Genomic DNA, 23,478 nt, shown 5'->3' with positions numbered 1-23,478 from the left:
ACATGATCATTTTGATCAATGCAGAAAAGGCATTTGACAAAATTCAACATCCCTTTTTGATGAAAACACTCAAAAGGACAGGAATTGAAGGAAACTTCCCCAATATGATAAAAAGCATATATGAAAAACCCATAGGCAGCATAGCACTCAATGGTGAGAGACTGAGAGCCTTCCCACTAAGATCAGGAACAAGACAGGGATGCCCACTGTCACCACTGTTATTCAACATTGTGCTACTGGTTCTAACTAGAGCAGTTAGGCAAGGAAAGGTAATAAAAGGCATCCAAATTGGAAAGAAAGAAGTAAAACTTTATTTGCAGATGATGACATGATCCTATGTATTATCCTGAGAAATCCACAACAAAGCTACTAGCACTAATAAATGAATTCAGCAAAGCGGTGGGATACAAGATCAACAGTAGTGGTTCTTTTTTTTAAATTTTTTTTTAATTTTTATTTTGAAATAAATTCAAACTTACAGTAACAGTTGCAAAAATAATACAAACCCCATACACAGAACTCCAGCATACCCCAACCCTCCTCCACCGATACCCTGATCTACCAACTTTAATATTTTGTCATTTTACCATTTCTTTCTTTCCCTCCCTGTCTATCATCCATCATCTATTGCTCTGTCTTCTGAACATATGAACAAATAATATAATTCACATATACATTTCCTATGAACAAGAATATAAGAATATTCATTGATGTAATCACATTAAGTGTAGTTAAGAAGTTCAAGAAATTTAACATTGATGTAAAGCTTACATTCTATATTTCATTTTTTTCTTATGTCCCAATTGTGTCCTTTTGAGCCTTTTCTCCTCTATTCTTAGATCTCATCCAGGATCATCTATGGCATTTAATTGTCATTATCTATTTAGACTGCCTTTTTTTTTTCCATTGTGGAAACATATATACAGCATAAATCTTCCCATTCCAACCCCTCCCAAGCATTCCATTTAGTGGGATTAATCACATTCACAATGTTGCAATGCCATCGCCTTTCCACCATCCATTACTAGAAATTTCCCTTCACCCCAAACAGAAACCCTACCTTCATTTCTTAATTCCCCATTCCCCTTCCCCCACTTCTCATAACCCATACTCTACTTTTCATCTCTATGGTCATATTCTCTGATACTTTCTTTGTGTTTACCGTGGCACTTAAATTTAACATCTTAAATCCATATCAATCTTGTTTTTCTTTGATACCAATTTAACTTCAATAAACTATGTTCCTATACTCCTCCATTCCCCCAGCTTTATGTAGTTCTTATCAAAAATTACATATTTTACATTGAGTCCACAACCACTGATTTATCATTACACTTTATGTATTTTAGATCCTGTAGGAAGTAAATAGTGGAGTTACAAATCAAAAATACAGTAGTATTGGTGTTTATATTTACCATGTGATCTTTACTGGAAATCTTTATTTCTTCATGTGGTTTCAGTCAATTGTTTAGTGTCCCTTCCTTTCAGCCTGCACAATTTCCTTTAGTCCCTCAGCTTTTGATTATCTGGGAATGTTTTTATCACCCCCTCATTTTTAACCTTTAGCCTTTCGTGCACCCACTGCTAATTGTCTCTGAGCGAGGAAGGCAGAGGTTAGCCAAAAGGGGAAAAAACCAAACCCCTTACAGCCATCTTCCCAGTGGGCTGGGAGTGCTCCTGCCTGTTGCCACCACCGCAGCCCAGAACTGTGCCAAAAAACCCAGTGTGACCGGAAGTGTTTCCAGCAACACGTGCACATGCCACAATATCAGGCATGGACAGTGGCCTTCCCACACCTAAAGCTAACTGTCCTAGAGCTGGGAAGGTGAAGCTGTGCAAAAAGGAGGAAATTAACAGACCCCATACAGCCATCCTTTCAGCAGGCTGGGAAAGCCCCTACAAGCCCTGCAGCCCAGAACTTCCCTTGGGTGGGGGGGGGGGTGACACTAATTTGTGATGTACCTGCCTTCCCTCGGCAGAGGCCCTAGGAGGGCAAGGCTTGGAAGAGGGACCCACTTGGAAGTCCCAGGGACCATATGCCAATACCAAGGACCTGTGGGTTAGCAGCAGAGACAAATGGTGGTGAGACTGAACTGAACATTTAGACTCTTGCAACAGTCTTAAATCTCCAGGAACACCTGGGAGGTTTGATTATTAAAGCCGCCCTCCCTCCCTAACCGCTCAGACACATACCTCACATTCAGGACGGGCAACACCAACTACACATGCAAACTTGGTGCAACAATTGGACCCCCACAAAATTCAGACCCCCACAAACCACAAAGACAAAGTTGGGGAGAACTGGCTTGAGGGGAATAGGTGGCTCATGGATGCCACATGCTGGTTCATTAGAGAACGTGTATGCCACCAAGCTGTAGATCTGACAAATTAGAGATAAGTGTTTGAATAATCCTACATATCCTAAAAGAACTCTATCAAGTTAAGCAACTGCCAAGAGGACAAAAACAACAGAAAATTTTAAAGCATATGAAAAAACCACACTATATGGATAACCCAAACTGAAACACCCAAATCAAAAGATCAGAGGAGACACAGTACTTGGAGCAATTAATCAAAGAACTAAAGAGAAATGAGAGCATGGCACAGAATATAAAGGACATGAAGAAGACCCTCGAAGAGCATGAAGAAGAACTTTGCAAGAGTAAATAAAAATATAGATGATCTTATGGAAATAAAAGAAACTGTTGACCAAATTAAAAAGATTCTGGATACTCACAGTACAAGACTAGAGGAAGCTGAACAATGACTCAGTGACCTCGAGAACCACAGAACGGAAAATGAAAGAACAAAAGAAAGAATGGGGAAAAAAATTGAAAAAATTGAAATGGATCTCAGGGATATGACAGATAAAATAAAATGTCCAAATATGAGACTCATTGGTGTCCCAGAAGGAGAAGAGAAGGGTAAAGGTCTAAAAAGAGTATTCAAAGAAATTGTTGGGGAAAACTTCCCAAACCTTCTACACAATATAAATACAAAAAGCATAAATGCCCAGTCAACTCCAAATAGAATAAATCCAAATAAACCCACTTCAAGATATATTCTGATCAGACTGTCAAATACTAAAGAGAAGGAGCAAGTTCTGAAAGCAGCAAGAGAAAAGCAATTCACCACATGCAAAGGAAACAGCATAAGACTAAGTAGTGACTACTTAGCGGCCACCATGGAGGCAAGAAGGCAGTGGCATGACGTATTTAAAATTCTGGGAGAGAAAAATTTCCAACCAAGAATACTTTATCCAGCAAAACTCTCCTTCAAATTTGAGGGAGAGCTTAAGTTTTTCACAGACAAGCAAATGCTGAGAGAGCTTGCTAATAAAAGACCTGCCCTACTTGAGATACTAAAGGGAGCCCTACTGACAGAGAAACAAAGAAAGGAGAGAGAGAGATGGAGAAAGGTTCCGTAATATTAGATGAAGATGCATTTTCAAGCCATATAGTGACCACTGAATATAAGTTTGACTTTATTATCATCATAGTCATCATAAGACACAACCCTATATTAAATTATTTTTAATTCCGTATTTCAGAGAGGAATAAACAGACATTGCAGAATGGTGACATTATGAAGGAGAAAACATACTTGCTATCACTTCCTATTCCATGCTACCATTTCTTTCACTCTATTTCAAATGGATAACTCAGGTTTATGGTATGGCATTCTTTCTGAAACACTAGAAGTCGGAAGATGATGATACTTGCCTCACTTTTCTTACTTGCTGATTGTAAATATGGTCATCTCACTTAACTTGTAAGATGACTCTCAGTTTCCTAATTGATAAAACAGGAATTAGACTAAAAAATTTAAAAACTATTAAATTTAAGTCTGAAAATATAGACTTCTTTTGAAAATCCAAAGGAATACTCTTATACATTTTGAGACCATTGAAAAATGTGTATTCTCAATTATGTTTTATTGGTTGGTGTAGATGAGATGGCATTGTCTGGAGATAGGCATGGGATATATAGAGCAAAGGCATATAGAGAGCAGTGTTGGTGAAAATGTCTATTTATATATGGAGAGACATCTGTTATTGTAGTCATTGAACCACTAAATTTAAGTGGCAATTATTAACTTCTATTTCATACACTGAAAGAAAAAAACATTAATTGTGGACCCAAGATTTGCTATTTATTGCATAGTTAATGAAAAATATGGAACCATTTTAGCTTCTGAGTTCAGATAGAGGGTTTGGCAAAAAAAAAAAGTCTATTTACTCTCTGATCCCTAAGCTTGTATAGTTTACAGTGAGAATTCCTATAAACAAAACAAAATTATCTCAATGCATTTAGTTCCTTGGTTCAGATAAAAATAATTTGAATAGCAAGGTTTATGTGTAGCGATGTTTGTAAATATACAAAGGAGGAAGAAGGGGAAGTGTTAATCTGTATCCAGATTTATTCTGCAACCTATGTATGGTGAGAATAGTGCAACAATATCTTCATCTGTAAAATTTATAACATATCCACTATTTTGTGATATCAAATAAGATGATTATAAATTTATGAAAATTAAATACTATTCTGAAACTTTAAAAAAAATAATAGAGGGGCATATAGGGGGAAAATATACCTATTGCAAACTAATTTCAGTTAGTAGTATTTTAACATTCTTTCTTCAACAGTAACAAATGTACTATACCAATACTATGAGTCAACAATGGAGGAGGGGTAGTTAGAGGTATGGGAGGATTTGAGTTTCCTTTTTTTTTGTCTGTATTTCTTTTCTGGAGTAATGAAAATGTTCTAAAAACTGAAAGAAAATTAATTGTGGTGATGGATGCACAGCTGTATGATGGTACCAGTGGCAACTGACTGTTAGTTGTACACTTTGGATCTTTGGATAATTGTATGGTATGTGAACAATCTCAATAAATAAAAAAATTTTTACATTAAAAAAAAAACACAATGAAATATCATTTCACATCTACTAGAATGACCATTATTTTAAAAACAGAAAACTACAAATGTGTGGAGAGGATGTGGAAAAATAGGAACACTCATTCATTGCTGGTGACAATGTAAAATGGTGCAGCTGCTGTGGAAGGCAGTCTCATGATTCCTCGGGAAGCAAATATAGAACTGCCATATTATCTGGCAATACTGCTACTAGACAAATACTCAGAAGAAATGAAGAGTCTCAAACAGACATTTGCACACCTATGTTAATAGCGGCATTATTCATAATTGCCAAAAGGTAGAAACAACCCAGTTGTCCATCAACCAATGAATAGCTAAATAAAATGTGGTATATACATATGATAGAATATTATTCAGCTGTAAAAAGGAATGAAGTCCCGATGCATGTGAAAACATGAATGAACCTTGAGGACATTATATCGAGGTGAAATAAGCCAGACACAAAAGGATAAATATTATATGATCTTACTCTTATGAACTAATTATAATCAGCATGTTAATAGAGTTAGAATCTAGAATATAGTTTACCAGGTAATAGATTGGGATTGGAGAATGGGGAGTTGATGCTTAACTTGTACAGAATTCCTATTTAGGCTGATGGTAAAGGTTTGGAAATGGATAGTGGCAGTGTTAGCATATTATTGGGAGTGTAACCAATAGCACTGAACTATATAGGTGAATGTGGTTAAAAAAGGAAACTTTGATGTATATATTACTAAAATAAAAATTAAAAGATAAAACATAGGACTGTAGACCACAGTGAATGCTATTGTACACAATGGACTATATTTAATAGTACAAGTATGGGTACAACAAATGTATGACAAGGTGGTAATAACAGAGTAGTATATGGGGAAAAAATACACCTAATAATGGACAATAGAACTATTTTAATAATCTTTCATCAATTGTAACAAAGGTAACTATTGTTAAAAATATAATAATACAACTGTTAAAAATGTGCTATCATCAATAGTAACAAATATTCCAAACCAATGCAAGGTGTTGTTAGGGGAACGGGGTGCAGGAATCCTGTATTTTATGCATGATTGTTTTGTAAACTCGCAATCTCTGTAATAAAAAAAAAAAAATCTCCCAGTGTAGGTGGACTCTTGAAACTACACAGAATTACAGTAGAGCATGAAAAACGCTGTCACTGAAGCATGAACAGGGTGCTGTGGGAGAACAAAAAAGGAACAAGTCATTCTCTCTGGGGAAGTGAGGGAACACATCAGAGAGAAAACAGTGTTTGACCCAGACTTTGAAGGATGAGGCAAAAAGAGGAGGAAGGACATTGCAGCAAAGAGAACAGCATACTCAAATCTCTCAGAGGCATGAAAGAACATGGCATGTTCTAGTGATTGACCAGTGTATAGGGCATGTGTATGGTGGCAGCAGCACCCAGTAGCAGCGTTATCCAATGTGTGAGCACTGAGAGGATACAATCGCTAGTGACAATGGACGACAATTGTCTAGGATAGACGCTCTGAAGTTACAACTCAGAGTTTCCAGTGCCTCTGGCAGGGACTCAGATCACTGCCTGGCACTGACACCTTGTGTACAGCCATTATTGGGAGGAGAATACACATAGGCCTTAAACATCTACTATGGCTGAAAGTAATTTAGAAACCATTAAACACAAAGTTCCTTAGACACAGTGAATAGGCACATGGCTGAAGAGGTAAATTGAGTTGTTTGCTTAATTTTCACCTTCTAACAGAGTTTTCCCCCTCTCATAGCACACATGCACACAACACACAGTCTCTCTTCCTGTCTTCCTTCCTCCACATCCCCCCCCCCACTAAACACACACTCTTTCTCTCACTTTTAATTTTTCTTTCAGTGATTTGGGATTAGCTGAAAAGCTGAGGAAATGCCCCTTTCATGAAGTTTAGGTTTGAAAGGAATGTGTGTTCTTTCATCTAAGACTATACAGGGTAACTTTCTAAGTACAAAAGTCTCTGGGCTTTAGTATGATGAAGCTTTATGTTAAAGTAAAGAAATCTGGAGAAATAATGCAGTCTTCTAAATTCATCCTCTTGGTTCAGGGGTCATGTTGTACATGTTCCTCTCAAGGTCCAACTTTCTGTAAGTATGTAAGTATGAGAAACACACTTTTCTCAACCTGGTTGCTGATAAGCACAGGGACCAGCTGCAGTACTGGATAACAGAAGGAGTTTTTTTCCCAAATGCCTTCTAACATTTTCATAAGTGAACATTCTCTGTTTGCACTGCAACCATTATTCTCTTTGACTGGAGGAGTTTCTGGCTATAATTCTCCCAAAATTACATTAGCATTCCCTGGAAACTCTCATTCTTGAAGCTGAAGTTCATGTTACCCACAGAGCACTGTCTAGCTTGGAAATCACTGATAGGCTTGGAAATGCTGGGACACCAGACGGCCTAATATGCCCCATCCTGTGTGTCTACCCCATCCAGAGACTGATGGGAAAGTGGACCTGACTGCTGGGGGTAAATCAGTCCTCCTTATAGAACTTTAGCTTGGAAAGGAATTTAGATCATCGAAACCAAGCTCCTCATTTCACAGATGAAGAAACTAAGGCTCAGGAAGAAGGGATTTGCCCAAAGTGTGTTCATGGCAGAGCTGGGGCTTACATCCTTATTTCTTGACTACAGATTCCCTGTTCTTTCCACTACACTAGCTGGAATTGAAATGTGGGTGCTGAATAACCCTGGTTTGGAAGCTTCCCAAAACTGAAGGGAGGTGGTTTTCCTGTTCAGCATCTTGAAATTGACTAGATCTAGAAACTGGGCAGATTCAATATTTTGCTAAGTGCAGGGAGAACAGCTAAAGTCATGCCTCTAGGTCTTTAAGGCTACAGGGACTCTTCCTGGGAAAGATGCTTTCTGGACTTTCCTTCCTTCTTCCCTGGGGAAGGGATCCTGCAATGACCCTATTGTTTCATTCCAAAGGCAGATGTGCTTAGACATGGTCACATGTCTTCATGAGAGGCATTGCCATGAGGATTTGGTTTCTTGGACATGAGGCATTATTCCTAAAGGAGGACCTGATTAATCAGGAGAGGATTCTCCTGCCAAAGAAAAGCAAGTCTGAAGAGCAGGGAAACTGAGTCAGAAAGAAGGTTTTTGAGTGAGACTTGAAAAGGCTGTATTTAAAACCAGTTATCACAGATGAAATCACTGTAATGGAGTCCGGTAAAAGCCTTCCATTCCTGGGACTTCCACAAAATTGTGCAACGGTGGTGAGGTGAAAGAAGACATCCACCCATGACCATCTGCAGTGTTTCAGTGGAGCTGCACAAAGCAAAGGAAGTAAACAGGAGGAGTTGGAGGTTTGGGTTTAAGACCACAGTTATGACTCATTTAACATAACCAAATCCTGATAAGAAGGTTGGATGACCTGGAATATAGGAATAGGAAGACAGACTCTTCTAGAAGGATCATGAGGAGGAAAGGAAGAGGACTTGGTGGGCTTGATTAATAATGCTTTGGAGAATAGGACCTCTGAGGAAAGACTGGGAAACTGGATTATTTAGCCTATAAAAAAGGAGGTTAATAGGTGACTTAGTATCTTCAGGTATATGAGGGTTATTGTGAGTATGATGCTAACTATTCTCTATCTCCACAAAGAATAGAATAAGAGCTTAAGCTCCATAGGAGGTGTTTCAGTTAAATATACAGAAGAACTTCCCAAAAGTGAGGGGTGATACGCATTGGAACATGTTATGCAGGGAGTTTGCAGAATTTCCATTCCCAAAGATCTTTAAAAATAGGGTTTAGAGGGTCACCTGAGAAAGCAAAACCTGATGCCTTCTCAGCTCTTTCTTCTCTCCGTCTCCCCTTCTCCCCCTGCCCCCGCCCCCATGCCTGTCCTCTCCAAAAAGCCTTCTCATTCCTCATTCCCAAACAGCACAACCCCCATCCCAACCCCCATTTCCTGTACATTCTGAGGCAATAGGAAACCTTCCTGGAGCTAGCTGATGGGGAGAGCACAGCAGAGCTTGCAAGCATATTTTTCCTCAGGTCAGGCTGCCCTCCTAGCTTCCTGTTGTTATCCACATCAAGTCCACCAAACTGGGCAGTAAACATGAAAGCCACACTCTTCAGCAGTAGCTCAATTCCAAAAAGAACTGCAAAGTGACCCACAGGTCTAGCCCCTCAGTAGTTATCCTTTGGACTCAGCTGAAACGTAACCTCCTTTTTGAAGCCTTCCCTGACCTCTTAAGTGTTTTGAATGTACCACTAATGTAGCACTTCTAAATTGTGACTGTGTCTGTTTCTCCACTAGACTGTGGGATCCTTGAGGGCTCTTTATTTCTATATCCTCAAAGCTAGCTCAGAAAATGTTTATTGAATGAAATGGGGTAGAGAGACTGTAAGTGTGTGTGTGTGTGTGTCATATGTGATAAAAGTATGTAACTCTTTAACAGCAGGTATTCCCAGAGGGCAGACTTTGCATCACTAGGAATCTGTATACTCCTGACAGTAAATAACTATAAATGTAACATTGAACTTGTTTTTCAGGAAAGAAGTCAGGGCCTCCTGGGCCCAATGGCCCTCCAGGACCTCCAGGACCTCCAGGGCCCCAGGGACCCCCAGGGATTCCAGGAATTCTTGGAATTCCAGGAACAACTGTTATGGGACCACGTGGCCCTCCAGGTCCTCCAGGTCCTCAAGGACCCCCTGGCCTCCAGGGACCTTCTGGTGAGTTTCTCTGTCTCCTTAACCTCCTAGGCTCCTTATAAGTACTTTAGTACAGCAGGAGTGTGTGATCCTGAGAGAGGTTTCAAATGGTAGTGATGGGATTGGTCTGCAATAAGAAATGCAGATTTGCTAGCCCAATGTAGAACTAGGAAGTGAACAAGCCAGTATGGCCTGGCCACTTTTAACTTTTTGTTTGCACCAACCTGTCAAGGACAAGTCACCTGTCCTTGCCCCATCTCAACTTTTGCATCACAAACCTTCCCTGACTCTAAGCCTCCCTGTAATGGGCCTGTACATGCCAGTAAATTCATATGAGCTAATACAGAGGCACAGTGGGTTCACTAGAGTTCCTGTGGGGGAAGAATTTGGTCTTCTCTGATTCCCAGCATCTAGCTCCACGTGCTGATGTTTGCATGGAACTTGACTATAAGGAGGAACATTGAGGACTGGTTTTAGCCCATGAACTCTGAAGGGCCTTCCCATAAGGAGAGACAAGTTGTCACTGATAGTCAAGGAGTTGGAAACTTATGAGTCCTTCAGGCTGTGGCACCAAGACCGTTCTGTCCAGCAACCAAGTGCTTCTTGCACTAGATCTTTATCCCCACCACACTGCCCATTCAAATGTCACTTTGCATCTTTCCCCTTGGGCCCAGAAGGGCATCCAAAGGTATGAATGCAAATCCAAACCTGCCTAATTGACATAGATAAGAGTCAGGCTGCCTGGGCTTATGACAATTGTTATTTCTTTCCCCTGCTCCCGTCCTGTTTCTTGGGGCTTTACAGAAATGGACTGGTTATAGCTGATTTCTCCAAGTCCAAGAATTGTGCAGCAGGACTTAGCTTCTTTGACTCATAGTTCAAACAGGGCTAATAATGTTTCATCATGGCTGTTGGCACAAGAGTTAGCTAAGGATTGTTTTCATCCAATCATAGGACAAATATTAATTGAGTGCTTTCTATATTCAGGAGATATATTGATGAATGGTCCCTGTACTCCTGGAGTTTATGTCCTACAGAAAGAGAGACAATTAAAGAAACAAGATAATTACAAATGGTAATGAGCTCCATGAATAAAATAAATAGAAAGGGAGCAAAAGACTAGAGCAGGGTGGTAGAGAAGCACAAACCAATGTCTCAGGGGCTCAGGGTGACAGGAACGTCCTCTCATCTCTGCCACGGGTGTTCAGTGGGGCTTGCTTTGGGCCAGCATTTGCAAGAGGGCAGTTGCCCATCTGGGTGCTTGGTCCACTAGAGATGCAGATCATGGACAGGAAAGACAAGGAAGGAGTGTACTCTCCCATCCCAGGGTCCTTCATTTGCTCTCTGATTCTCCCTCTAACTCTGAGCCGTGAAGAATAAAGCACAGTTACAACTGACCACAGGGAGCAAGGCTCTCTGCTACTGGTTGCCTAGGTGAGGAGAAAGGGAAGTAGAAAGAGTATGCCCTCTGACTGTTCTGTCCTGTTTTGCAGGTGCTGCTGATAAAGCCAGAACTTGAGAAAATCAGGTTGGCTGAGGATTGCTCTCTTCCTGGGGAGGAGGGAAGTCCATAGGCTAGAGTTACCTTTGACTTTGCTCCCCATTAGATTTGCCAAGGCTTTATTTTATAAGGATACCCTAGACTTTCTGATGCTTTTTAACTCACAGAATCCTCCCATCTGTATGAAGAGTAAAGCTTTGCCCCAGGGTCTGCCTTCAGCTAAGGGAACTGAGTCTTGTCAGACCACAGAGTGACACCATATCCAAGCTCAGTAAGCAACTGAAATGAACTGCCAGTCATATGTTTTCACCGGGGCCTCCAACCCCCCAGCCACCTCAGACACTTTGTCGGCACTCAGACCACCTGGGATCAGGAGCTTAGAAGCTTAAGAGTATGTCCTTGAAACACAGCCAACTAGGTCCAGGCCAATCCAGCCTGGGCTGCTGGCCTAATGACTTGATGGGCTCCTCCCTAATCTCTGAGTTTCCTAATCTCTCTATTGGCAAGTTTCTGCTGCCTTGCCTGGTCTCATCTCAGCAGCCTTCACTACAGCTGTTTGGCCACAGTGATAAATCTACACAGCTGCACAGCACTTGATAGATTTTTTGCAGGGCAATTTTATATCCATCACCTCATTTGATCTTCAAACATCCCTGTGAAGGAGGCCAGGCAGATTTTCTTATAATCCCCATTTTACAGGTAGGGAAATAAGGCTCAGAGGCATTACATTTGACTAAGGTCACATAGCAAGGAGGTGGCAGAGCTACAAAATCATACCACCCTCTAGTAGACATGTGGTCACTAGCAACCCACGACGGGGGGAGGGAGCAGAATCGGGAATCAGGATTCCAGAGGAGACTGGAAACTTGAGGTAGAAACGTAGGAACCTGTAGCTGAGCAAGCAGCCATTGCTCACAGTGACCACTCTATCCTTATCCTCCCAGCCAGCTGTGGTGCATCTACAGGGCCAAGGGTCAGCAATTCAAGTCAAGAATGGTAAGAGTCAAAGTAGGCTCTCTTTCTAAGAGGAGCTCCTCCCGTCCCTCCCCCACACCCCCCACACCCCTGTCCTCCCCACCCCCCATCCCCATCACCTCCAAATTCTCACCTAGGCCAGCAAAGTACCCTTGGCTGGTTTAGAGGGCCATTCTCTACTCCATCTCGCCCTCTGGTGGCTGTCCTGCATAATTGCTTGTGCCAAGACCAGTTGCTACATCCAAATTGCATTCAGAATCACTAATGATGAAACTGAAAAGGACTTAAGACATTTAACCTGGGGGTTCTTGGGGAATAGCAGTTAGATAAGAGTCATCCTAGGGATAGGTGTAGTTTGATAAGCATTTTCACAATATGGATTAGGGAAGGTAAAACTACACAAAACCAAATTCTCCTTGTGCGATGGATCCACACAGAAAATGGGTGCAGGGGTGTTTCTCTCTGGGGTGGGGAGCATGTTAGAATTTCCAGGGGGCATGAGATACTAGTGTCTATCAAAAGAGGGAATGGATTGGTAAGGTTGAGAAACTGATTTAATGTAATCCCTGCCTTTAAAAGATGAGACAGCAGAGTCCCAGAGAGATGGGATCATACCAAAATAAATCATACTGCCTTATATTTGTACGGTACTTTAGGGTTTTCAACATACTTTCTTTGTCTTTTATTTCATTTGATCCTCACGACAACCCTGTGGGGAAGGTATTAGCTCCTTTTTACAGAGACAGAAACTGAAGGTCAGAGAGGTTAATTAACTTGTCCAAGACTTCATAGTTTAAGTGTAGGAACAGGGGTTCAACACTACATCTGTCAGCTCTTTACACTACACAGTGCTGCTTCAGTGATGTGTATATACACTCCACTAAATTACTAGGTTCATTTTCTTCCCCCAAAGAGACATGAACATTCATTAAAGAACAAACCTTTGAAATAATGTCCAGTCTCTGAGGTGAACAAAGCCTAAAATTCATGAACCCCTGGGAGCCTTGGGAAGCAGCAAGCCTACCAAGATGCAAGATGCTTACAGAGCTTGGAAGTGAAAGGAGGGGCTGTAAGAGTGGAAAAAATAAATGAAGGTTGAGAAACCTGCCCCATGAGGACAGCTTCTAAGAGCCCATTAGGTTGAAAACTGACTGGTCTGAGCTTCCTTAATGATTGGGCTTAGCTACTCCCCTGACTGCCACCTGGATGCCTGACTAATAGCTTCAGAAATGTAACAAGAAACAGAATGGCACTAAAACCAAGCAGCCCTGCTGGGATCAGGTGCCATGGGCCCCAGGGCACTGTGTGGGCCGTGATCACCATCTGTGCAGGGAGGACTGAGACGGTTCAGGAAATAGATTTGTTTGGGTATCTGGAAGGGTGACCACAGGGTTTATTCTGTGCCAGCAGTTGCTGATTTTGTTACCATTCCCACATAACAAGATTGTTTCCCACTCCTCTGAGCCAATCCCTAGTACTAGTGTGTGCTGAACTTTGGTTCTACCAGAAGCACAAGTGAAGTAGACAGGGGTGTGAGGACATCAAGCAGAGCATCCCATAGAAGAGCCCTAATTCTACCTATCACCTCTAGGAAAGAGGCCAACTTTTCCAGAAGGCCTGATTCCTCACACCTCAGAGAGGCAGGCCTTCTGAGACTGGCCCGGGATGGATGTTCAAAATGTAATTTCTTGAATAAAGAAACATAATTTCTTGGGTGATGGTTTAGAGGGGAAAAGACCCCAATGGGCTTGGTCTCTTTCCTCTCATAGTGGGGAAGCACATCCCTCTTTCTGCAGAGTGGAAAGGGAAGCTTTTCCCTCTCCCCTCACATGCTGGCTCCCCCTGTCCAGTCGAGGCAGATGATTGCCCTTCCACCCTTGACTGGTGTGGGGCTAACAGACAGATGCTTTGCCAAGGGTGCCACAGCTCCCAGACACCCTCTCCTATTCCTCTGGATGGTTCTAATGCAGCTGTGCAATCTATCCCATACTCTCATGAAGATCCTTCTCACCTATGGAGCTTTGTTACTGATGGCCCCTAGCTCTGGCTGCCATGGAACATGAATCACTCCTGCTTCCGAAGGTTCTCCAGACAGACAGTTCATTATACTGAGTGGTTTCCTGAGGATCCATGGAGGCTTTCCAGAAAGGAGTGGGGGTGGAGGAGCTTTGAAAAGAAATATCTTGAGAGGAAAGGAGAAACCCCATGAACTTATGAGACAGGAGAGGGATTCAGGAGCTACAATTGGGAAAGTAAAATTAAATAATAAGACACAGCCTGCCACTCAGTATCTGAGTTTTGCCTATACAGGCCCCAAAACAACAAAGATAGAGCAGTGTGCCCATTCTTCTCTCACCACTCCCCCCACCCCAAATTCCAGCTAGAAGGTGTTCAGTAAAGACTCTTCTCAATGAAGTGGTTGGGAAAGGAGAGAAGACAGGCATAGCGAAGGGGGCCTGAGGCAAGCCTGGTAGCCATCTTACAAAAGAAGACAACTTCACTGCTTCCAAAAGCAGTTCTTAAATCTTAGCCTTCTGGGCTGTCCCGGTTGTGGTGGGATAGGGGTGGGGGTGTGTACTGTTTGCTATTTCTTGTTTCTATTGCTCATATCATTCTGACATGTACTGAGTGTCTAACCCTTCTCTCATACTGAGATCTTTCAGGTGGAGTACTCAATGACTGGTCTCGCATCACTATGAACCCCAAAGTGTTTAAACTACATCCCCGCAGCGGGGAGCTGGAGGTACTGGTGGACGGCACCTACTTCATCTATAGTCAAGTAGAAGTGAGTACGGTCTTAGGCCTAACTCTTCTTATATCCAGACTGCAGATCCAGTGCAGGCCACAGAGGGGCACTGTGGGGCAAGTCAAAACCAACCAATGGCTAACTTCCTGCTTTAGCAGGTGGTGAGGCAGGGGACGACACACTTGGAGGGAGTTGAAAGGAAGAAAGGGAGGAGGGGTGCTTTGGGGCTTTATTTCCTTGCCAAATGTCATTGAAAAAAATGAAAAGAGGCCCTTCCCACTGCTATCTCATTCGCTCTTGCAGGGCCCCAGGTCCATGGTGGATGCTATGGTGTTTCCATTCTGAGCTGTTTGGTTCTATTGCCAAACTTGAACAGGGTCTCAGTATATTCTTTGAAAGTCAATTCCAGGACAGCTGGGAACCCCTCTCCCCTCTCCACACTGCTAGCTTGGGTGTTATAATGCATAGTGCTTCTGCAGACTTTCTCTCCACCTCAAAAAGATTTCTGACTGTCTTTCATTCCTCTTTCTCCCATTTTTTCCTCCATTCCTCTGTTTTTCTAATGAACTTGCCTCTTTCCTGCCATCATTCTCCCAGCCCTTTGCTCCCTTTGCTTTAGTCCTTTTCCTACCCCAGGCCCACTCCCCAGGTCTGCCAGTGCTCCTTCACTTCCACCCCCAGTTGTTTGTCCTCACTGGGGTGGTTCCTCAGAGCTAGAGATAAATGAGCCTTAACGTTGGGGCTCCTGTGGGGCAGGCAGCAAGCACGTGGATGGGCAGAAAGACCACGGAGCTAGCAGCTGGGTCCCACAGAGAAGGTGTGTTCACAAGCATTTGCTAAGCCCACTGAGCATCCTGGCATAGCTTGGGTCCTGGCCCAAGAGATTACATGGCACTTCAATACTCTGCTCCTTCATGAAGAGCCAGTGGAGGGAGCTTCCTTTCATAAAGTAATTTGAGGTGAGGAGTAACGGTCCAAACCCCAGGGGGCAGGTAGGTGTATCCCCAATGTCTGTGGGCTAAGCTCTATTTGGGGTTGGATGGGGAATGAAAGCTTGGAGTGAGGTTTGATGGATAAGAGTAGTAAAGGATGGAAAAATTAATTTTCCAAGCAAGTGGGTGTGACCTCAAGCCTTGGGCACCATGCAGGCTGGGAAAATCCCCATAGGTTAGCCTAGGTTAGCACTTCCTTCCAGCAAAAAGTAATGAAATTAGGGGCCTGGGTTTTACCCTTCCAGATCCTTTATCTCATTTGGGGTGATTGCACTCCATCTTTCTGGATTGCTTTCCTCAAATATCAAAAGAGGTCCAAGGGGCATTGTGAGAATCTGTGAGAGAAGTTCAGTTGCTGGGGGGGGGGGGGGCAAGAGTGTGTGACTCCAAGCTGAGTGAGCTTCTGGTTAAAGAGCCAAAGAAACAGCAAGTTGTTATTGGGTACTCTCTGAGAAATCAGTGACTTCTAAGTTTGGACACAGACTCCTTGGGGCTTGAACTGGGAAGTTAGTCTGGGTGCATTTATTTCTGTAGCACTGATTGAGCACCTAATAAGTGCAGAGAGCACTGTGCTTCATGCCAGGGCTGAGGGGCATGGAGGGTGTAAAATAGCAAATAAGGCATGGTTCTTGCTCAGCCACCTGTGCCCCAGGGAATGGGGTGGGGGGTGGAGAAGGAGCAGTACATAAGCCTCTTATCCTGCCCTTCCTGTTGGCTAACTATCACACCTTCAGGTGGCATCCACCCTTCACACCTGGGATACTGGGCAGCTCCTCTGAGAAGCTCCTGTATGTTCTTATCACAGCGGAGGGCCCCCACCCTCTCTTTCCTCTCTCCCCCAATCCCTTCTTGTTGCCTCTCACCTAGGTGTACTACATCAACTTCACTGACTGCCAGCTACAAGGTGGTGGTGGATGAGAAGCCCTTCCTGCAGTGCACTTGTAGCATTGAGACAGGCAAGACAAACTACAACACTTGTTACATCGCTGGTGTCTGCCTTCTCAAAGCCCAGCAGAAGATTGCAGTGAAGATGGTGCACGCCGACATCTCTATCAATATGAGCAAGCACACCACTTTCTTTAGGGCCATCAGGCTGGGTGAGTCCCCGGCATCCTAGATTCCCCCTGTTCTGCCCCCATCAATGCCTCTGCCCCAGGTTTGGGAGCTGAGACTCCCAGAGCCTCTAAGTGCTGCTGTTGAGTGAGGTATAATGATGTTGCAACCTCAGAGAGAAATGCCCCAGTGCTATTTATTCCCCAGTGACTTCAGGATAACAAACTTGACTTTCCAGAATGGCCTTGAGTTAGCAGGACAGTTGATGGAGTGCCAGGGTTTGCATGAAACAGAACCACTTTCTTTGGTTCCATGTGGACTGGCTTATCACATGACTCTTCAACCCCAAGGTCCCTGTTGTCCAATTTATAGCTTATTGCACTAAAATAGAGGGTTCAGGGCAGCAGGCAAGAGAAAACCAAGGTGCACTCCAGACTTTGGGGGTGACCATCTGACCCGAAGGGGGCTGCTGCGTCAGGGGCATACCTGTAGCAAGCAGAAGTATGAGCATCTCTGGCTCCTATCTTGGGGGGCAGGGGCCATGAGGGGAGTGTTGTGGCCTGAGGAGGACTGGGAGGAAAAATGCAAGTGCTTGTGGCAGAGACCAGGGGAGAAACTGCCAAGCGGTGCATCCTCAGCAATGGAAGCATTCCTGCTGCTCCGAGTTACAGCCTGCAAGAAAGTCAGATGGCCCTTCCCACTCAGGCTGAGAGCCACATTTACAGGCAGCTTTCTGGGCTTTGGAGACAGGGGGTTTGGTCTTCCTCTTAATGATTGCAGGGAACAGCCACAAACATGCCTGCATCAGAACCGGAATCCATACTTGGACCCATGTGCCTTTCACTTTGTTTACAGCTGTGCTCCATGCTCAGAAAAGTACCTATGGCCCCTCCCATTTGTCTCACTTCCCAGCTTGTCTAGAAATTTTGTCTTCTTTCCCTCAGAGCCTATCTCTGTCTGAGATAGGTGCCCAACCTGGGACCTGTGCTTCTGTGAGTCTGGGATACTCTTTAGCTTACCTGGGCACAAAGAGAGTGTCCCATTTATTAAGCAACATGAATATTATTCATTTAGTTGGGTTGTATCTGGGGCAAAGGGTTAGGTTGGATGACCTCCAAAAGTCCCTTTAAGTTCTAGTATTTGAGACTCTTAATAGGCAGTTACCATAATAACCTAATAAAATTCCCAAACCCTACACTGTTCCTTGGTATCAGCAAGGCAGAGCTTTTCTACCTGTCCTAGAAAGGGCAAGAGATGTGAGATAGGTCCAGAGGTTCTCTTGTCAAGTTTGTTGCAACCCAAGTGGTCATTAGCTCAGGCCTTATCTGAAAGGACAGCAGCTGATACCCTTTCTTTCCCCTGGCTACAGAAAGTCACCACAGAGCATAGCCCCCATAGATTCCAGGGCTGCTCACCTGGAATCCATGCTCAGATGAAGCCAGCATCTAGGCATTGGGCAGGGCTTTGCCCCCTTATTCAGGTCCAAAGGCACTTTCCCCCCTACTCCAAGCTTTCCACCAGATGATAAGGTGGGACCACTCAAGGACCGTGTTTTTTAATTGGGTCCTTAAGGCTATTCTTCTGCCTGGGTCCAGCTGGGCTTCCAGGTGCTAGGTCCAGTCCAAAGCTGGGGGGACCAACCTTGGACATTCTGCTGCTCTTGCCCTAAAGCATATTTCCATTTGAGGAGATGGGGGATAAGTTCCTTCGGGCAGCTGAAATCCTCCAAGAACTGCAGGTACTTTTTTCTCAGCTGTGCCTTTCCTTTCTAAGCAACTGCACTGCTTGGCCCTTCAACGGTCAGGGCAAGAGGTGTTGAGATAAGCCTCTGTTGACTGGTTGCTAATGACAGCCTTACAACCCAAGGTGAGGCAACCTTTAGGCATATATCTGGCCCCAACTCCTAGAAAGCACCTTGAGCAGTCCTCAATTGTATCAGGAATTGATGAGAACTTCTCCTTAAAGTTTATAAAGTACTTTCTCTTTTATTATATCAGTTGAGGAAAGGAGGGCAGATAATATCCCAAATCCCATTGTTTTAGGTGAGGCTCAGAGGGATTAAATGATTTGACCAAGATCTCACCCAGTTTAAGTCAAGACCTGGGTCTTCGACCAGGTTTGACTCCAAAATTAGTACTACTCCACAACACCACAGCACTGTATTGAATTTGGGGTCTAGATAGAACCAATGAAAGTAGTAATGCAGAGCCAAAATCTCTTAGGATCTGTGCCGGTTTGAATGTACTGTGTCTCCCAAATGCCATTATCTTTGTGGTCTTGTGTAGGGCAGACGTTTTTGGTGCTGGTTAGATTTGCTTGGAATGTGCCCCACCCAGCTCTGGGAGATGATTCTGATGAGATGTTCCCATGGAGGCGTGGCCCTGCCCATTCGGGGTGGGCCTTGGTCAGTGGAGCCATATAAATGAGCTGACTCAGAGAGAGGTAACTCACTGAATGCAGCTGGGAGTGATGTTTTGAAGAGGAGCAAGCTTGCTAGAGAGGAACGTCCTGGGAGAAAGCTGTTTTGAGGTCAGAGCTTTGGAGCAGACGCCGGCTGCCTTCCCAGCTAACAGAAGTTTTCCGGATGCCATGGGCCATCCTCCGGTGAAGGTACTTGATTGCTTGGACACTTTATGGCCTTAAGACTGTAACTGGTTAGCGAAATAAACACCCGTTTTATAAAAGCCTATCCATCTCTGGTGTTTTGCATTCTGCAGCATTAGCAAACTAGAACAGGATCCTATGGAGAAACCCAGAGATGCCCATTTTTATTTTATCCTTGATGGTCATGCCTGTGCTCTTGGTTGCCAAGGACCTCTGTGGCAGAAAAGCCAGACACTTATTAGGGAAATGGCCATCAGCCTTCGAGCTTTATGTTAAGGAACTTCCTGGCCTCACTTCCGAACAGAGTTTTCCAGTACCCACAAAAGAGATGACCCACAAGTTCTTTCATCCATCAAGTGAACCAATCATCCCTTATGTACGGAGTCCCTACTGTGGCTAAGGTCCTCCTTTGGTTACCCTACAGACAGGTTACAAGAGCTGGTCCACTTCACACAGCTACAAGTTGCCTCCGTATCTCTTTCTGCCATACCACAGAGACCTTTGTCCTACTGGCATCTCAGAGATGGAGGGAAGACCTGAGAGAAGGCCAGTTCTAAAGCCAAAATAGTGAGAGAAGGAAGAAGGAAAGGCCTTCCAAATTGTGCCTGTAAAGGACATAGTGACACCCCATCCTATTCTCCAGAAGTGGAGGGGAATTGGGGGGAATAGGATCCCCACACCATCCTTTATTCATTCTGAACTCACAAAAGGAACCCCAGAGGGAAGGGGGTGATGATAGGAGCAGTAGGTAGCCAGGGAGCCCTGTTGCTGCAGTTATTGGCAAAGTGGTGAAGCAATTTACTGATAAGAGAATGGGAAATAGCTTTACAGTTTGGAATAATGCCAATGTGAGTTTACCAGTGGGCCAAGGCTAGCACAGAGAATGGGATGATGATGTTTGTGGGCAAACGAATGATAGAAGTTTCAAGGAGAATTGCATGGCAGAGACCTTTGCCAGCTTCTGGGCTTCAATTGCCAGATGTTGGGGGCTGCTCAGCTCCATGGTTCCCTGGAAAATGTAGTATTTGCCTCATTTCCCCCTTTTCATCCATCCTGAGCCAGATTTATTTTCCTGAACAGGAAAGGGCTAGAAACCCCGAAGGTGAACAAAGACTTTGATCCACCAGTGAGTATGTGTGTTTTATGTAACTTCTGGTGGATGCAAATAGATTCAGAGGAATTTAGAGCTCGAATGGCCCTTAGAGAGAATCTAGCCAAACCTACATTCTACCCTATGTTACTCATATGGAAACTGAGGCCCAGGGAGGGAAAATGACCTGCCCAAGGTGGTAAACATTCTGAGACTAGAGCCCCCACCTCCTGAATCAGCAGAGTGAAGGGTAAGACAGTCACTGCCTCTCACAGGCCCCCTTCTTTCTGCTACCCACAGACTCAAGCTGGAAGGGCTTGGCCCCCTTCAGGAGCCTGGTGGGGCAGACAAGAGAGTAGCCACAGCCTTCATCAGAATTCTTCCTGAAGGCTTTTGGTTGTTCCTGTACCAGAAAGTCCTCAGACCACCCTGGTGCTGCCTCAGGTGCCATTCCTGCCTAGAGGCTCGCCTAAGCCATGTAAGCACAAAGAAAGAAGCTTTGAATCCATTTCACAGCTCTCTCCAGGAAGGGTTGGGGTGTGCCATTTCTTGATTCAAGAAGCTTCCTGCTGGAGTGGAGAAATGGCTTTGTTGTGAGAATTGCCTGGAGCATGCCCAATGCTGCTTTGGGGGTCAGTATCCAGTGTAAGATACTGTGTATATAAACTATACATAATGTATATAAACTGGGATGTAAGTTTGTGTAAATTAATCATTTGTTCTTTGCAAATAAAGCTCTTTTTTTCCGTCTCTCGAAACCTCTTTGAGCACTTCCTATATGTTAGGTGTTTCTTTGCAAGTGACTCCACACGTGAGCTAGGGGAAAGACCAAAAGTCACTCATTTCAGAGGGGAACAGAAGTAAGGTAGTCCGGATTTCCTGTCAGAACATCCCACATCTTCTCTGCCCCAGGCCACACACATGCACACACCCCCATCCCTGTCACCTTGTAACTGCATGGTAGAGAGGCTAGATATCCTGCCAAAAGGAACATTGTTCTAGGGCAAAGACACACAGCTTAGAGCATTCTCAGCTTGAGGCTGTGGCATATATAACAGATATTTCAGGCCTGAGCCCAAAGTAGCTTGGGTAGATCCAGCCTCGAGCTCCTCCCTGAGATATCATCCCGTTTTGCAGATGAGGAAACCAATGCTCCGAGAGTTTAAGTAGCTCACCCAAAGTTACACAACCAGTACATGTGTCAGCCTGGTCTGATTCCTAGTCCAATGCAATTTCCACTCTACCATGCTGCCTCTACCATTTGGTCCCAAGGTCTTTGCATGGAGAAACCGTGTCAAGATTGTAATAAGGAAGAGGCTCAAAGGAATGAGAGAGGACCAGACAGCAGCTCAGGAACACCTAGCCGGAAGAGGGTTCTGGGCAACTTTCACATCCACAGCTGCCTTTGCCCCCGCTGTATCGGTAGAGAATTTGGCCCTTATACAACGATAAGCACACAGTAGCCTGTGAAAAATCTGAAATGGCCAGGTGTGCATGGGCTGGGTGTTGGCGCACAGGCGACCAGCTGAATTAGGTTAGAAATAGATTGATTTTTAAAAGGCATCCCAGAGGCTGTTTAAAAGCACCTTATGGGAGCTCAGGAAAAATGCAGTCTCTGGCACGAGGAGGTCACAGAGACAGCAGAAAAGTGGAAGAATTTCTTTGCCCCACTATGTACAAATCATCACATGAGGCAGGCACCTAGGGCTGAGGCAGCCAATCATTAAGGTAAATGCAAAGGCTGTTCCAAATCAAAGGGACAAACACAATGCAGGCAAATCACAGGGATCAGATGGCATCCACCAAGAGGGAGACAAACAAGGGGGTTGTGAGCCAAATTGTGTAATCTGCCATTGCCAACAACCATTGGGCCATGAGGCTGTGGGAATTGCCATTCATAGATTCATAGGAAGAGCTCTTCATGGCTGCCTGAAGCTGGGGACCTCACTTCCATCCTGAACGAGCTGGCTCAATCTCTAATAAAGGACAGATTTATAGAGCCAGGCAAGTACAGACAAGTTGCAGAGGAAAAGACAGCCACTCCCCTAGAGGGGAAATTAGGCCTGAGCCCGATCCGTTCTATTGGAGCTTTATGAGATGGAAACTAAATGTGGATGATGGGATAGTAGTGGGTATTGCTTATTTAAACTTTCAAAGGACTGTTGACAAGATCCTGCATTGTAAACCTTTTAAAAACTGGGTTGCCATGAAATGTAGGGCATTGTTTTCTCAGGGACAGGAAATGGGCAAAACGAATAGAGGAGGATAATTTTGCATAGCTCTCTAGTTTACAAAGTTCAGTCACATCCAGTGTCATTTGATCTACCCAACAGCCTTTGAAGTAAGCAAGGAAGGATTAATAGGCCTGTTTTACAGATGGGGAAATGGAGGCTCAGAAATGACTGACCACTCACAGTCATATGGCTTTGAAGGTGGTAGAACCTGAACTCATGGCCCCTTGGATCCCAAGGAACACAGTCCTGCAGGAATCTCTATGCCAGGAGATGGGACTGTTAGAGCTAGAGAGGGAAAGATATGTGCATGGGTTCTAAAGCCCTCAACACAGACTAGTTGGGGCACGAGAAATATCAGAAAATGGACTTTTTATTCTGTCCACTGCATTCCTCAGTGCTGGTGCTGAGTGAGCCTGTGTAAGGGAGCCCTCAGGGCACATCTCTCTTAGGACCTTCCCTGCTTCTTGAGGCTATCTCCTTTGTAGACCCATGGAAAAGGCAGAGAAGAGCTAGAAGAAGAGAGACAAAGGGGGAAGGAGCTGGGACAGGACAGAAAACAACCAAGTGGACAGCCCCTCCTCACATTGAGGGCTGGCCAAATCAGGAGTGTGAGCACCATAGGTGAATTTATCTTCTGGTTTCACCAGCTCCAGGCTGAAAGGCTGCTGGGGTTGAATA

At 44.1% G+C, this 23,478-nt stretch overlaps 1 pseudogene; it reads left to right on the top strand.

Annotated features, from left to right (window-relative positions):
- LOC119524034 overlaps positions 1 to 16,936 on the top strand; it is a 43,536-nt pseudogene extending 26,600 nt beyond the window's left edge.
- Positions 16,937 to 23,478: the final 6,542 nt, after the last annotated feature.

The sequence above is a fragment of the Choloepus didactylus genome, chromosome Y (assembly GCF_015220235.1).
Source record: "Choloepus didactylus isolate mChoDid1 chromosome Y, mChoDid1.pri, whole genome shotgun sequence".
Lineage (NCBI taxonomy): Eukaryota > Metazoa > Chordata > Mammalia > Pilosa > Megalonychidae > Choloepus > Choloepus didactylus.
The sequence above is the reverse complement of the archived record's forward strand: the minus strand, read 5'-3'. Positions and strand labels throughout refer to the sequence as shown.